The following is an 18211-nucleotide window of genomic DNA, read 5'->3' as shown; positions in this document are numbered from 1 at the left end:
CTCAATCCTCCTGCTCCAATGTAGGCTATTGCTCTTCATGCTGCTGCCAGCAAATGTCCTGAGGCCTCAACGCCCTGCTTCCCTGGGTTGGAGAGACTGCTCCAGCGTCCCCTACCTTTCTCTTTCTTAAGTTATTCTGTCATTGCTGAAATCTATCCTCAAGGAACATTTTTTTAAAGGGTATATTGGAGATAAAATTTCTAATACTTAAATATTTGAAATGCCTTTTTCCTCCTATTGATTGTTTGGTTAGCCAAACAATAGCATAGCATAGCAACCTGTATTTTAAATTACTATATAAATTATTATTTAAAACAATAACATCGCAACCTGTATTTTAAATTATTTTTCCCAGAACTTGGAAAGCCTTCCTCCATATTTTTCTTAGCATTTCATGATGCTGATAAGAAGTTTGATGCTGGTAATTAAGTCTTCTGTTCTCCTCTCTCTCATCTCAGGTTTTAGAGTATGTGAGTTGTGTTTATGTGTATAATTGCTAGATAAAAGGGAATGTGTATATTTCACTGTAGTGGACCGAATAATGCTCCTCCTCCTCCTCACCCCCCTCAAACATGTCCATGTCCTAATTCCCAGAACCTGTGAGTTTGCTATCTTACACAGCAAAAGAGATTTGACAGGCATAATTAAGGTTACTGACCTTGAGATGGGGAGATTAGTCTGGATTGCCTGAGTGCACTCAATTTAATCACACAAGTCTTTGAAAGTAGACAACTTTCCTCTCTGGATCAAACTTGAAACAGAAGGAGGAGATCTGAATCGTGAGAGGGACTGGAGCTGCCATTGCCGGCTTTGAAGAGAAAAGACTATAACCAAGAGCCAAAAGTACAGGCAGTTTCTAAATGATAGAACTGCCCTCAGCTGATAGCCAGCAGGACCACAGGCAGTTTGGATTTACATATTATCTGCAAGGAACTGAATTCTGCTAGCAACCAGAATAAGCTGTAAACGGATTCTAGAGCCTAGAAACCCTAGATCCTAGGAATAGATCAGAGTTTCCAGAAAAGAACACAGTCCTGATGACCCTTTGATTTTAATCCAGTGAGACTCGTACCGGACTTCTGACCTACAGATCTTAAATTAATAAATTTGTGTGTGTCTTTAAATATGTGTTGTTCTAAGCCACCACGTTTGTGGTAATTTGTTACAGCAGCAATAGAAAACCATTTTTTAAAATAAATGCTGCCAAACTTTCATCCCCCCAAAGCTAAATTTATTTATACTTATACCAACAGGTGATGAGAAAACTCTTCCTCAAAACCTTCACTGACAAGGGATATTTTCAATATCTTAATTTTTCCAAGTTGATCCTGAAAAATATTTCACTTTTGTTTTCATTTGCAGGCCAGGCCTCTAATTTTTTAACAAGGTTGAGCATCCTTTATATATTTGTTAAACATATTCTGTTTTATTTGGAATTACACCATTTTGTAAAAGTCCTTAGATTTCTAAAATTTCAAACTATTAATAGTTATACTATGCCTATGCATATAAAAAATATGTCCTATTTGGTATTTGTTAAACACTTTCAATTTAATGATTTATATCTCCTGCACTGGAAATTATTTTGCATAGTAAACCCTGTGGCAGAATCTGTTAGCTGCCTAGCTGAATATCAACACTCCCCTCCTTAATAAGCACATCTTGATCTTTTTAACATCATATTGCTGCCCAGAATAAAGGACTACATTTCCCAACTTTCCTTGCAGCTAGGTTTGGCCAGTGAGATATAAACAGAATTAATGAAAAGCTGCTTAAAGTTAGTTCCCACAGCTTAGAAGGGCCTTTCCCCACACCACCCCAACTCCACTTCTTTTTCTCGTCTGGATTTAGACTTAAAGGATGCAGTTCCAGCAGCCGTCTTGAACCATGAGGTTGCCGTGCACATGGAATCCATTTAGGGCAGGGAGTCGTAGCTCAGCCTGTATTCCCAGCACTCTGAGAGGCCAAGGTGGGAGGATCACTTGAGCCCAGGAGTTTGAGATCAGCCTGGGTAACATAGTGAGACCCTGTCTCTACAAAAAATAAAAATATTACCTGGACGTGGTGACTTGTGCCTGTAGTCCCAGCTACTTAGGAGGCTGAGGTGGGAGGATCACTTGAGCCAAGGAGGTCGAGACTATAGTGAGCTATGGTCACACTACTGCATGCCAGCCTGGGCAAGAAAGCAAAACCCTGTCTTAAAAACAAGAATGAAACAAACCATTTGGTAGATGATAGAATGGGAAGGTAAGAGCCCAGTGATCCTAATGCCTCACTGAAGTCACCAATCCACCTCAAAATTTTTTTTATGTGAGTGAAAAACTTATGTCTTTTCAATCTTCTATCATTTTGTGATTTTTCTACTGTATGCAGTCAAATCCATTCCTAATACAGAATTCTTACGGTGATCTGTTATGTATTTTATCTGTTATCTTTTGATCCCTCTCTCTTTTTATTTTCCAGGTGAATGCCTTCATTTCAACTTTAAAACTTTTTTACAAAAATTTCTGCAATTATAATTTCATTTTCTAAGAGTTATTTCTTTTTCATAGCATGTATTTTCTTGTTTTGTGTATGCAATAGCTTTTCAAATCTCAGAAGTCACTAGTTGGAAAGTCTGTCCTATTTTGAAGTATACTTCTGTTCCCTGAATTCTTTCTTTTGATGTCACTTTTTTCCCGATGGTTTATCTTGGGTTTTCCTTTTCATGTTAGAGACTTTCATCTGATGTTTATTGATCCTTGGTTCCTGCTCACACTAAGACTGAGACGGTAATGGGGTAAATTTACATGACGTGCCTTATCACAAGATATGCACTGAGGAAAACACTGACTTCCGTGGTATTCCTGCCAAAAGTGCATAACCTGAGTTTAATCATGAGGAAACATTAGACAAACTCAAACTAAGGGACATTCTACAAAATAATTGACTTGTCATCTCAAATGTCAATACCATGAAGCACAAAGACTAGGAGATTGGGCCCCATTAAAGGAGATTAAAGACATAAGACAACTGAATGCAACATGATCTAGAAATTTCCTTTCCTAAAAAGGATTTTTTAAAAAATCAGTGAAATCTGAATAAGGTCTATATTTAGATAATAGTATTATATCAGTATTAATTTGCTGCATTTGATATTCTTCCTCTAATTATGCAAGAGAATGTTTTTAAGAAATAGGCACTGGAATATCTAAGTATAAAGGGGCATCATGTCTACAACTCTGAAATGGTTCCACAAAAATAAATTGCATATCTATCTATTCATCCATCTATCTCTCTATATATCTATGGAGAGAGAGAAAGGATAAGTATATATGTTAAAATGTCAATATTTCAGAAACTTAGGTATATGGGAATTCTTTGCACTTTTCTTCCAACTTTTCAGTAAATCTAAAATTATGCCAAAATGAAGCCTTTTAAAAAGAATATGGCCCATATAAAGATTTTCTGGGAGCTTTGTGGGCATAGTCAGGACTGGATAATGACAGGCTTCAGTAGTATGTGTGTGTGTGCAGGCGTGAAGCCAGCTGTAACTCTGGGAACCTTTAAATGCCAGACTTAAGAGGTATTTACTCTGAGAGTGCTTTCCCTTGCCATCTGCCCAATTTTTTCCTGGGCAATGTCTTAAGATTATTTAAACCCTCTAATTTTTGGCTTGGGGCAAATGGCTGCCTGCAAATCCTTTCAGTCCAATTTCTCAAACCCATTTCCCACTCTATCTACTACAGCCTTTCTGGGTGTCTGCCAGGACAGTCAGCTTCGTGGTGCTCCCTTGGCTATGGCTGTCTCTACTCAGCTTCATCAATCTTGAGAAAACTTCCAGAAATGTATTGCAATCTCTTGTCTACCAATTATTCCCTCATTCTTTCTATTGTGCTATTTTTGTTTTTATTCTTTATATACTTTATTTTTATGATTTATATAATGTTATTTTTGTTTTTATTCTTTATATGTTTTATTTTTGTTCTTATTCTTTATATAATTTTATTCCTAAGCATGTGCTTCATCAGCCATCTTGAATCAGAATTCTTTAGATAATTTAATGTTAATTTTTATCTGTAACTGGTTATTCATTATTTAGGAACACATACTTTTTTTTCTTTTTTGGCATATCTGATAATCCTTCAGCTTTTCAACATTCCATATTGTCATAATATGGTATCACTATGCATCATATTGGATTCTCACTCTTTGGTACTTTTTGTCATATTATTATTCACTGGGCCATTTAGTTAACTTACATAATTCTTTCATGTGCATTGTCTTCTATAGCTTCACCTCATAGATATTAAGTTTGCTAAGCCCAACGTCAAGTACGTTATTTATTCCTTTCTTTTACCTGAAGTAAATATATACCCAGAAGAATAAGCAGTCCAACACATTACATGCTACCTCTTCTTCCCCGAGCCATGGATGATTAGGTCAGGTATCTGCTCCAAATGGGCAGCTAATCTGTTGGTTTATCAGAGACCTCTGATTGGTATGGCTTGACTAGAACAGATGATCTGCATCAATCAGATTCCCTCCATCATTATTTTAAACTATAAAATACAGAGATTGTTACAAGTCAGGGGTGGACATTGGAGTGGCAAAGTCAGCTTAGTGGTGGAGGAAGCCATTTGCAAGATGATGAGTAAGCAAATGAAATTGATTTTTAGAGAGATGAAAGTGGTATAGTTGTGGAAAAAGAAGCTGAGATTAAGTGAGAGAGAATTAATATTGGTTCTAAACAGCTTTCTAGTTTGTATGAGGCCCAGTTCCACACAGTTCTGTGATATATCTTATCTGTAACATTGAAATTAATCTTCTTTTCTAAGCTAGTTTGAGTGAGTTTCTAATTCTTTCTAACCAATAAAAAAACCTTTCAACTTTTAATTTTATGATTTTAATTTCCTGGTTTTTGTTTTTCAAAAGAGAAAGAATTCTTTATTAACAAAACTGTGCATAAAAATTAACGTCTATACTAATCATTCCACAATTTTTTTTTTTTTTTTTTTTTTGTGACAGAGTCTTGCTCTCTCACCCAGGCACAATCTTGGCTCACTGCAACCTCCACTTCCCAGGTTCAAGTGCTCCTCTTGCCTCAGCCTCCCTGAGTAGCTGGGATTACAGGTGCATGCCACCACACCCAGCTAATTTTTTTATTTTTAGTAGAGACAGGGTTTCACCATGTTGGCCAGGCTGGTCTCAAACTCTTGACCTTAGGTGATCCACCCGCCTCTGCCTCCCAAAGTGCTAGGATTATAGGTGTGAGCCACCACACCTGGCCCATTCCACAAATTAAAGTGTCAAAGAATTAGAATTTTTTATAAATCCTCTGATAGAATATGGAATCTTCCTCACTAATCTTTGACTGTTTTTACTGTTTAATCCCATCACTAAAGTAAAAGTTTCTTTTGGGGAAATTTGTTTCAAGAGTCAAGGATCAGGCACAAATTTTCAATTGCAAGCTCACTTGTCAGAGTTGCTACCTAAAATGGATTAGGGAAATGACATGAGCCCTCTGTTCCCTTCATTTGTCCTTCTTCTTCTTTCTCCAGAAGCAACAGGAAAAAGACCCAATGCCTTCAATGTGTTTCTATAGTTGCTATTGTGAAATTATGACCTTTATATGCATTTTGGCCTTTGAAGCTAGAATTTCTTCTTGTTTTTACATCAGATCAATCAGATATATTATAGGTTTTTAAAACAATATATAGAATTATAAAAATATCCAACCAGGATAAAATTACTTAAACACAAACAAGTCTTAATTTTGAGAGAGGGTTACAAAATAATTTTACAAAAGTCCTCCAAAGTGAGTTCCCAAATGTAGCGACCACATCTTTTAATTCCTTTGTAAGTTCCCTCCAAAATGAAAAAACAAAAAAAGATTCAGAGTTATGCAACTTTCAGCTGTCCAATAAATGTGGTTGAATTGAATCACTTCAATTACCAGAAGAAAATTGTATTAAACTTCCGTGCCAAGTTTCAATTTGAAAATACTTTTAAAACAATGTTTGGAAATGACATTAAAATTTTTGAGTTACAAAAGTCGGCAATTAAGAAAAGTACTCCAAAATAAGCACGTCTCATCTCCTGTGAATAAGCAGTTTACTTTGGCAATGGCGGAAGCTTGTCTTGGGTGGATTCATAATATCCCTCTCCATAGCTGTTAACTTCCAAACCAGTGAGAGATTTACTTTTTATTCAACTATCTAACTGATTGTTAAAGCTAAAACAAATATGTTTTCATAACAACAATTTTTTCCACTTTAAAATAGTTTATGTTCATAAAAGAAATTTTTGAAAAGTATCACAAAGTTGGAAAAAGAAATTATCTAGAGTTTTATTCTCCAGCTAGATCCACTTTAAATATATTCTTTTTATTATTTCCTTATTACAGTCCAAAAAACACACTAATTGCTTTTTTCATAAGGTAATCTAATCTGCATGAAATGTTGAGTAACTGATTATCTAAATTACAATGTACCACTTGTTTGTGGATTCTTCCTGACTTACTTCTGTGCTCTAGATTAAAGTTGCCCTGCTGGGGGAAACACTTTGGCCTTAACCACAGGATGTTCAAGTACATATATGTTGAGGAAAGAGAGGGAAGCATCCAAAAACAGTGCTCCTCAAATTTTTCTGCACTTAGTAATCATCTGGCAATCTTGTTAAAATGCAGAGTTGGCATTTTAACCTAGAATATAGGATAATTGATGGAAATTTTTGCCTTAATACATCTATCTACCATTAAGCAATTACCCCAACTCTAACCCATTTCTGGGAATACATAAGAGTATTTTTCATACCTGGAAAGTTTCCCATAGTCTGAGGGTGGAGTAGGATTTATTTATTGCAATGCAAGTGACAGTGTTGAGCAACTATGGTGAGTCCCTCTGCACAGGAAACCTTCCAAGGTTCTCAAAATACTTGTTCATTTCTTCTCCCTTGGTAGTAATACATATCATCTCTGGGCACATAGCTTCCTAGAATAAAGGCTGCATTTCCCAGCCTCCTTTGAAGCTGGATGTGGCCATGTTACTAAGTTGCTGCCAATGGGATCTAAGCAGAAGCATGTGTAAGAGCCATGTTCTGAGGATGGCAATTATATTTAATTAAGATATTTTGTCTGTCCAATTCAGGTTAAGTTACAACCCAAGGGCAGTCAGCTAAAATTTCAGTTGAAAGCTTGCACTCCAGAGGTGGCATTAATGTTCTAATTAAAAAACCTATATCATAGAAGTGACTGTTTCTGTCATTCATATCTGGGTCTTTGCTAATATTCTCAGTGAATTTCAGAAATGGGCTTTTAAGGGTGAATAAAATTAACAGTCTACTAATGAATGCTAGAAAGGAATTGTCATTGGCTAAATTAATGATATTTAAGGTATAAGGTTAGCTAAAATATTTTAGAGACACTCCCCACCTTTGCACGAGTAGAATAAAAGAATCCAGTGTGACCTGTGGCCTATGGTCTGTACCTTTAGGAATAATGCCCGTGGCTTAATCTCTAAATGATCCTGAGTTGAGTATTTGGTTTTAAGGGCTTTTTAGCTCCCTGATGCTGACTACACAGATAACAGATTCCTGCTTCTGGAATGTTGTCATAACTGCCTTGGTTCAATTTTTCATGTCAGGTGAGATTAGAGATTGGAGGAAGGAGAGCCGAGACTATCTTCAATTGAAAGAAAAGACTAGATAAACTATTCTTATGCTTTCTTATAATTACATATTTTGTTATAAATGATTGCTTTTGTGGCAGAATTTGTTCTGCGACTTGCTTTCCATACAACCTGATAGCAAGGTTGAAGAAGCAGCTGATACTTTCATCTCAAATCTAGTATATTCTACCAAAAACACCCTAAGAGTTGTATGGGACCAAATGGGCTTGTGTCAGTCCACAGTACAGAGCAATGGGATAGAAAAAGATAGGTCTCCTAAAATGCTCTGGACTGCTCTCCTCCAGACAGGTTGTTGTGTCCACGTTGTGTCCAAATTGAAAAACAAATTTCCAATGTGTGCCAGCCTTTATCATCCTATGTTTTCTGTTATTCACAGCAGAACCTATCTGATAGTCCTGTTGGCCCCAGTCACCATCACAGGGAAAACTTCCTATGGAAAACTTTCATGATTTAACCACCCCCCTCCTCATGCTTGTCCTCCTCTTTAGTTTAGGGTTCTCTCTTGCCCCTCCCCCCGTCTACTTTCAGATACTCCGCATTCCCCTTCAGTGTTTCCAATCAGAAATATCTACTCTCCCCAGGAACGATCTTCTGTAACATTGCTGCCTTGGTGGGGAATTAATCACTTACCATTACTATTTCAAAGAAAAGAGTTTTGTTGTTGTTGTTGTTGTTGTTATTGTTGTTGTTCATCTTTTTGAGATGGAGTCTAGCTTCGTCACCCAGGCTGGAGTGCAGTGGTGCCATCTCAGCTCACTGCAACCTCCGCCTCCCAGGTTCAAGCGATTTTTCTGCCTCAGCCTCCCAAGTAGCTGGGATTACAGGTGCCCGCCACCACACAGGCTAATTTTTGTATTTTTAGTATTTTTAGTAGAGACAGTGTTTCACCATGTTGGTCAGGCTGGTCTCAAACTCCTGACCTCAAGTGATCCACCTGCCTCGGCCTCCCTCCCAAAGTGCTGGGATTACAGACATGAGCCACCACGCCCGGCCATCAAAGAAAAAAGTTTCTAATCCTAATTATTTTTCCAATGACAGATATATCAGAAGTCAGATATTTAACCCTTAGACTCTGCATCATACCACATATAATTTTAAAAATAAAAATGATCAGTTGTTCAGGATCAAATATAATCCAAAGCCCATATAACATGATATGGTATTTCCTTATTTTTACAGGTACTTTTTAAAAAGCTCATCTTTTCACATGAAAAAATCCTCATCATCACTGGCCATCAGAGAAACGCAAATCAAAACCACAATGAGATACCGTCTCACACCAGTTAGAATGGTGATCATTAAAAAATCAGGAAACAACAGGTTCTGGAGAGGATGTGGAGAAATAGGAACACTTTTACACTGTTGGTGGGACTGTAGACTAGTTCAATCATTGTGGAAGTCAGGGTGACGATTCCTCAGGGATCTAGAACTAGAAATACCATTTGACCCAGCCATCCCGTTACTGGGTATATACCCAAAGGATTATAAATCATGCTGCTATAAAGACACATGCACACGTATGTTTATTGCGGCACTGTTCACAATAGCAAAGACTTGGAACCAACCCAAAATGTCCAACAATGATAGACTGGATTAAGAAAATGTGTCACATCTACACCATGGAATACTATGCAGCCATAAAAAATGATGAGTTCATGTCCTTTGTAGGGACATGGATGAAACTGGAAACCATCATTCTCAGCAAACTATCGCAAGTACAAAAAACCAAACACTGCATATTCTCACTCATAGGTGGGAATTGAACAATGAAAACACATGGACACAGGAAGGGGAACATCACACAGCGGGGTCTGTTGTGGGGTGGGAGGAGGGTGGAGGGATAGCATTAGGACATATACCTAATGTTAAATGATGAGTTAATGGATGCAGCACACCAACATGGCACATGTATACATATGTAACTAACCTGCACGTTGTGCACGTGTGCCCTAAAACTTAAAGTATAATAAAAAAAGAAAAGAAAAAAGAAAAAAAATCTCATCTTTTGTGTTCATTTCACAATTTTTTTTTTAAAAAAAACAGTTTTTCAAGATTACAAATGCCTCAAAATTACATAATATTTAAGATTACATAACATGGCTTTACCCATTAGAATGCCTTTTAGTCCTATTACCATTCTTTGTCATTCTCTTCATACTTACACTCCACTTCTCCAAAAAGTAAATAGAAAAAGGAACTAAGTAAACTAAATAAAGGATCTAAGACCTCTCCAATATTTGCATAGATCAGTACCATAATTTGAATTCTTCAAGGATATCTCTTTGTGTAAAGTTCAGCCTGTTTTGAAAGCAGGAGAGTCTGATGATTTAGCATATGCTCTAGAGGCAGTCTGAGTTCAAATCCTGACACTACCTGTGTGCCCTTAGGCAAATAACTTAACCACTTTGTGCCTCAGTTTCTCACATGAAAATGGGAATAATAACAATATGTACCTCTCAAGGTTGTAAGGATTAAAGAAGATATTAAAGAGCTTAGTATAGTGCTTGGCATGAAGTAGCATTTAATAATATTCAGTTATTCAACAAATAATTATTCAATGTGTGCTTTGAGCAAAGTACTGAAAACACTGTAGAGAAACGAACACTGAGGCAGACGGGCTTCTTAGTCTTAAGGAATGTACAATCCAGTAAGAGAAATAAAACATGCAAAGTACATAACTAGAATAATAGAAATGGATATATGTGAAGCTATTCAGATAAATTACTTATTGCAATATATTAAAGATGGTTGCAAATCATTTGCTATTCCTGCTATTGAGTTTAATTCTCCTCACTTTGAATCTGGAACAAGTCTTAGTACTTTGCTTTACTAATAGAATGTGACAAGTGATCCTCTAGGACTTCCACTGTGTCTCTTAGAATGCTTGCACTAGGGGAAGCTAACCATTATGTGAGAACTCCAGGTATCTGGGACCACCATGTATAAGGAAGCCCAAGATATCCTCATGGTAAATCTGCATAGACATGGCACTAGGCCTAGCTATTCCAACCATCCCAACCAAAACATCAGACATGTGAGAAGAAGTTGTCTTGCAGCGTCTTGGCTACCTCTGTGAACATGAAGTAGAGAAGAACCAAGGAATCCAACTAACAGCCAGAACCAAGGGTTCAGACCTATGGTCCCAGGTGAACTATCCTAGCCAACTAACTAGATATGACTTAAAACAAGCTAGTCAGCCTGTCTATGCTACAGATGAGTTATCTTAAATGAGATTATGTCAGTTGTCATTCTTATGTCTCTCTGAATGCTGGAATGAAGAAAATAGTGTGAGCAGAATAGTTAACATAGCAGGCCTGAGCCTGCTATCCTTAGAAAGGCCCACTTACAAGATCAGCCCTTGGCTGACATCTGGGAACTTGGCTGCTAAAAAGTTTCCTGCACACATTTAAAAATTTGCCTAAATAACGAAGGTGACTTACTATGGCTATACTGTTTGTGTAAACAATGTTTATGGTGAACACCTCCCTGGGAGGGGAGCCTGGAATTTTGGTATATGGTAGGAAGAGAGTTCCTATTTGACAAGCCTTCAACAAAAGAAACCTTGGACAACAAGTCTCTTCTGAGCTGGCCCAGTAGAAAGCACTTTGCATGTGTTGCCACAACTCATTGCTGAAGGAATTAAGCCACTCCACTATGAAAGAACCCTTGGAAGCTTGTGCCTGCTTTTCTCCTGACTTTGTCTCATGTGCCTTTTCCCTTTTTTGATTTGGCTTTCTATCTTTTCATGGCAATAATATCAGCCATAAGTACAAATATATGCCAAATGATTTGAATCCTTTTACTTAATCATTGAAAATGAGGGGTGGTCTTGGGAACCCCTGACACACAGCATTCTAAAAATTGTGAGAGAAAAGTTGGGAGAAATGAGATTGCTCTTCTACTTTCTTTTTACAAAAGGAGATTTCTCTCCTACCTTTCCCATCATGTTCTTCCTCTTTTCTTCTTCTTTCCCAGAATATGCATGCTGGACTTCCTTATTTATTTCCCACCAAAGTCCACAGTGGCTCGTGGACATAAACATAACTCTCAGAGACAACACTCTTAGTTCCTCAGCCCTGGAAAAGCTATATAACTGCTATCCTGCATACAAATACAAGATTGGTTTTGCCTGTATTTTACTTTTTATCTAGTTGTGTTTACTTTGTATGGGTATAGCATAAAGACCTTTATCTTATTGGGCTAAAGATATTGAAATTTATTTTTAAAGTATTTACCCAAAGACTAAACTAATGACAAAAAGTGTTTTCCTTGCAATTACATAGCAGCCTTCTTATATTTTTGGCTAATCTCTAAAAGAACTGACACTAGAGCAGGAATTTATGTCTACCGCATAAAATCTATGCAGCATCTCCTGCTATGTAGTATATCCTTCTCATATCATACAATATGCATGACTTATTTTCAGATGATTTTCCTGATAAGCTTTGTGATTATATTTTGACAGGTCTGAGTATCGTTTCTTTAATCTTGGAGAATGACAAGAGCTTAGGCACTATGACAAGCAAAGTTCTTGGATTTGGCTCTAAAAATTACTAACTGAGCACACTATATTTTAAGAATTCATGCAAGAAGCCAGTAAACTACTGAGAATTATGTGCAGGAATTCTGTTAAGCACTTTAAATCACGTTATAGACATAGGGACTGAGAGTTAGGAGACCAAGTTCTGACCTGGTCTATGTTTTAAAGTATGGCCTTGGGAAATAATTTATCCTAATGGGACCTCTGTTACTGTAAAATGACAGGTTTGAGTGAATCATTTTTTTCCATCTCAAACATTCTATGGTTCAATGATAATAGAAAGTGTGGGATAAGTGTCAAATGAGAGGATACACATGTATTTCATAGGAGGGAGAAGTCCCCAGAGGCTCAAATGAGAGACTTTAGTTGGCCAAATAGAGATACTTCTGGGGAAGGGAGCTTGAGTGAAGGTAAAGAGACACAATGCACTTTGTGGGATCTTAGTGAAATGTCAATGTGCAATAATAATGATATTAATAATAGTTAACCTTTATGGAGCACTCACTAAGGTAATATGTGTTATCTCATTTAATTCCCACACCAATCCTAGGTATTATTATTATTCCCATTTTATAGAAGAGAAAACAGGCACAGAAAGATTCAGAATTTGCATGAGGTCAAATAGCAAGTGGTAGAATCCACATGTGAACCTAGGCAATCTGATACTCCAGAGAATAACTTCTAATTACTGCTGTGGCAGTAATGCATCTAAGTCAGAAATAAAATGCTCCATAGAAGCACTATAGTTTTCGTGAATTTGACTGGAAAACTAGCATAAACAGAAAATGATAGGCTGTCATCAAGAAGAATAATGATAGTTACTATTTATGTAGTGCTAATTGTGTGCTTTTCATACATTAGTTCTAATCTTCACAGATGTTTTTGTTTTAAATGACCATTTTACGGATAAGAAATCTGGGCTCAGCGCATGCAACTTGTACAAGGTCAAAGTTTGTAGGTAGAAAGCTGGGATTCAGCTCTGAGTTTGCCTTATTTCAAAGACCCTCCTTAATCCACTATGCCACCCTAGATTCTTGGCTAGAGAGAAGAAACTATTTTCAAATATTAAAAACAGCTGTATATTGCTGTAGGCTTTCATTTATATGAAATTCTAGAACAGAAAAAACTAGTCAATAGTGACATAAATCAGATCTCTGGTTTCTTGGAGTGGAAGAAATGAGAGGATTGCCTGCAAAGGAACACAAAGGAACTTTTTGGGATGACGGAAAGATTTCACATCTTGATTATGGTGGTGATTACATTTACATCATATCTGTCAAACTCACTGAATTGTACACTTAAGATAGGTGCATTTTATCATATGCATATTATAGCTCAATATAGTTGATTTTTGAGAAGCCCAGCTGAATCTAGTATTTGGTCTTTGACAGAGGCTGGGGCCCCTGGCATAATGTGTCTTTTTATATGCATGGGACCATAGTGATGGATATAAAACCCTAGCTTTTAGCAACCATTCCAAACACCTTCTATACTACTTTTCCTGTATTGCAGAGGCTGAAAAGCTCAAAATTAGATTTCTCTGACTCCTTCGTAGCTAACTTTCTGATTGTAAGTGACATACTTCCAATTAAATAGCTTTGAGTGAGACTAGGGCCACCAGACTGCTATGATGTTTGTTGCTGCTTGGTAAGCAGGACCATGCAGGCGATGGGTTTGTCTGCAATAGCATTCCAATATCCAATGCCCAGCTTTATGAGTGTTATGAGTTAGTAGCTGCAAGGATGACAGTGGCTTTACCATCCTCAGATTGCAACTATAGCAGTGTGTTCAAGAATCCCAAAGGTTCCATGGCATACTCCTGATTTCACACATTTAGGACTGGGACAGAAGATACAGCTCCCCTAGCAAATCAGCTTGATGGTTATCTCCTGGGAGTTATTTCTGGAGGCTCAGTTTAGAGACTGCTCTTCCAGCTCTCCAATGATTTGACAAGCATGTAGTTACCCTTATTACATCTCTTTCTATATGAAATTGCTGGAGTGACTTCTGTTTCTCTGGAACTATACATTGACATCACCGTGAAAATTGGTATGTTTTTCTTCAGTCAAAATTGTAACTAAAATGATTACCAGCATCATCAGATTAACAGCAACGTTTTCAGGGTACTGACTTTCTGCTAGGATAAATGCAGTAAGATGCAAACAGAGCACACCTTTATTCTTTTTCCCATGCTACTTAAACTGTACGGGTAGATTGTCTCCTACTGCATGAATGAAATGAGGCAGGTCTCAGATCATAAAATCAGTCACTCTCAGATCATCAAAAGTTCTCCAATTCATGTCAGTCCCCAAAATGATCTCATTTTAGTTAGTAAAATGTCCGATCTGGGGTTAATATTACATAACCCAATGTGCTTCTTGTCCACTTACATACACCCCCAGCTTGAGATTCCTTGGGGCTGGAGGAGGACACGGTTGGCTTTTGCTCAATTTCTCTGTAAGATGCCTCTCCATTTCCCTTCTCTTTCCTCTTCCCCTTATATTTCTCATATCTTTCTCTCCCACTTGGGATCCTCTCATGTGGGAATACAATTGGGAAGAGGTAAAACTGGGAAAGGGGAAGAGCCTCTAAACTGGTCTGGATGTCATCTGGCATCGAGCCCTCTTAGTATGGCAGATTCCCAATGCTGATTCTTCCTCTGCTGGGGTGCTGGCAGAGCTTCCTCAGAGAACCTCCATTGCAGCCTTCCCACCGCAGCTCCTTACTAAGCTGGCCAGTGTTGAATCCCTCTCAGTTTCTGTATCTAATGGTATACTCCAACTTCTTTTTGCCAAGATCCAGTTTGGCAGGAAGCCCCCTCAGACAAGTCCTTTTGAAATGACTCCAGGCTAGCTTCATCCCTCCAGCCCACTGGGCACACAGGAAATTCCCCACTTCATTGTTCTGCTGTCAGTGGCAGAGCATCTGGACCTCTGCAGCCATCAGGCAGGCAACTCCAAACATAGCCTCCCACATTTAATCTTCACAGATGTGAGTCAAACATCAGGTCCTACTTCCCCTCAAGCCCTCAGAAGGGTTCCTATCGCCTGACCTGAGGTGAGGGGGAAGCATTGGGAGCAGGAAGACAAATTCTCTCTAAGAAACAATTTCCCTCTACTGGCCTTATCAGCCTTGATTCCTTTTTCAGTAGAGCTGAGTAGTTGCATATACCAGCCCAAATAGTTTTATACTCTCTAAGCATGTCTTGCATAGGTGGTCTAGCAACTCACTTTAGAATGTGAATACTTTGCAATTAATTATTTTGTTTTTGTTTTTTGAGGCCATGGCCAAAATTGAGATGGAAGGAGCTCTACTCTAATATCATGTTACTCATGTATTATGTAATGATCTCAACAACCCTATAAAAAAAAAATCAATGACCCCATTTTAGAAACAGAGGTTCAAATGGCAGCAAATGGGATTCCAACACAAATGAGTCAGCCACTAAGTCCTTTGCTGTTAACCATCACGTTTATATGAGTGATATCACAAATACTGATGATTGTTGTGGGTTGAATTATGTACCCCCAAATTTATACATTGAAGTCCTGACCCCTAATACTTCAGAATGTGGCCTTACTTGGAAATAGGGTTATTGCAGATGTAATTTGCTAAGTTACAATGACGTTGTAATAGAGTAGGGTGGGCCCCTAATCCAATGTGACCAGTGTCCTTACAAAAAGGAAAATATCTGGACACAGACACACAGGGAGAAAGCCACGTGAAGACTGAGTTATGCTACCACAAACCAAGGAACGACCAGAAGCTAGGAGAGAGGCTCAGGGTAGATCCTTTCCTTGTGCCTTCTGAGGGAGAATGGCCCTGCAGACACCTTGATCTCGGACTTCAAGCCTCCAGCTTGGGAGACAATACATTTCTGCTTTACAAGCCACTTTGTGTTGGTACTTTGTTAAGGCAGTCCTAGAAAACTAATAAAACTACTCTGTGACAGCCATAGAAATATGATGGAGATTTCACGGTTGAAATCTGCCTGTGTGAGGGAGCACCTGAGCTCTGAGGGAAGAAAAGGTACTGGAGCAGCCGAAGTAGGGCCTGCTATTGTCCATGTTCAATGATAACATTGGGTTGGTCACCAAAAACTTTGGATAGGCTGTGAAGTAGAAAGCTTCTAAATTAATTCTACTTCCCTTATAGCAGAGAAATATTACTTGGAAAAACCTGAGAAAGTTTGCCTTGAAAAACTTTTAAGAAAATAAATCTCAAACCAGAATTTTGCATAATTGTTTCTGAGAAGGCCTAAAGAAATTTGAAAGTGGCCCAAACAGGATATTACACCTGTATCTGAATGTACAGAACTAGGGGTAAATGAAAGGACAATACAGTACAAGCTTATATTTAATATTTAATGTCTTGCTGGCTTTGAGAACAGGAGCGCTAAGATAGTGGAATAAGTGTAATGGAATTCTCTTATACATCCATGGGACGTCCAAATGCCTTAATAATTATAAAGATTTTCAAATTATAATTCATGCAGAATGTGAAGACACATCTGCATGTTCTGATCAAGATATGCACACGCACATTATCGTTTTAGAGATTTTTAGAGTCAATCAATTTCCAAAAATATTGGCTCAAGTAACACAGATATGCAATTAAATATTAATGCAAATATCCAAAACATCTCAATTGCTTATCACAATAAATATTTATTTTTTGCTCACATCACAATCCAGGGTGGGTCAGATGGCCCTTCTATAGTTTGTAACTACGCCATCTAGAACATTTGACCTCCACTGCAGGGGAAGAAAGGGACAGAATAAGGCACTCTGGCTCTCAATTGCCTCATTCCAGAAGAGACATAACACTACTTCTGTTCATAGTTCACTGGCCAGAACAAGTCACATGGCCCCCAACCTAACTGCAAATGAGTAATATAGAAAAACAGCTGGAAAATTTTGGAAATGCTAACTGTCTTTTCCATAAAAACAATACAATAATACAAAGGGAATAAGTGTGTAAAACACATTAACTCAAATAATAAGATGTTTGTTAGATGATAGTCCAGTGAGAATCTGATCTCATTAATCTTAACAAGGGGACATTCTGGTGTCTTTTTATCTACGTGAAAATTATTATAGTATGGCTCGATTACTAAAATTAAATGCTGCTCAAGAGATCCCCATTTCTTCTGGAAATTCCCAAAGTAGTGGCTCATATGTGACCTCCCCACAAAAAAGCTAAATTGTTCCACATACAAAACAAAAAGGAACTCAAGAGTTTCCAGGGCAGCCTGGAAGCAAGGAGATAGCAGTAAGAGAATGCCAGGACTTGGAAGTGAAGTAAAAAGATGGAGGAGAGGGTCTCAACAGAGGGCAGGGGGCCCAGTCAGATGGCAGCAGGGAGGAGCCCTTGAGAGAAGGGTGGACAGTGATACATCCCCCATGTCAAGACAGTGATGTCTAATGTTCAAGTTTAAATCATTGTCAATTCTTTCATGAGCTTTTGTACTGTCTGTTAGTCTAAACAATACAAAAAGTCTACTATACCTGAGTAAGAGTCTGACCTTCAGGATCAGGGAAGTTTGGAATAGCTGCAGAGACTTTAGTCCTACATTCTCCAGGGTAAGGCTATCATCTGGTCCCACATTCTACAAAAAGTCCACTTCCCAGATCTTGTGTCCCAATTTTGTCTTCAAAAAATATTGTCATTGTGAAATCATCCCTGTGGAAAAATTGGAAAGAAAGATTTTTCTGTGCTGCAGGGAAGGCCCCATAGAGAGCAGATGACAGCACAGATTTGAAAGTGGAACCAGGCAGCATAGCTTTTGCCAACAGTGTTAAACAGAAAGAAAAGAAAGATCTGTATTTTTATTGTATTACATTTGCATAAGTAAACCCTAGAGGGATATCAAAGAAGCTAATCAAGTAAGTACTTAGGGTGGGGCGAGGTGGGGGATAAGGCAGATGACGGCAGAGATGGGAGTGATAATTTTTACTATGCATACTTTTATATTATTTGATTTTTGAACTATGTGAATATATTA

General features: G+C 37.9%; 1 pseudogene; it reads right to left on the bottom strand.

Annotated features, from left to right (window-relative positions):
* The window catches only part of LOC116810816 (zinc finger protein 655-like), a 54244-nt pseudogene extending 39421 nt beyond the window's left edge, over window positions 1–14823 (bottom strand).
* Window positions 14824–18211: the final 3388 nt, after the last annotated feature.

Source organism: Hylobates moloch, unplaced genomic scaffold (assembly GCF_009828535.3).
Source record: "Hylobates moloch isolate HMO894 unplaced genomic scaffold, HMol_V3 SCAFFOLD_1, whole genome shotgun sequence".
Lineage (NCBI taxonomy): Eukaryota > Metazoa > Chordata > Mammalia > Primates > Hylobatidae > Hylobates > Hylobates moloch.
The sequence above is the reverse complement of the archived record's forward strand: the minus strand, read 5'-3'. Positions and strand labels throughout refer to the sequence as shown.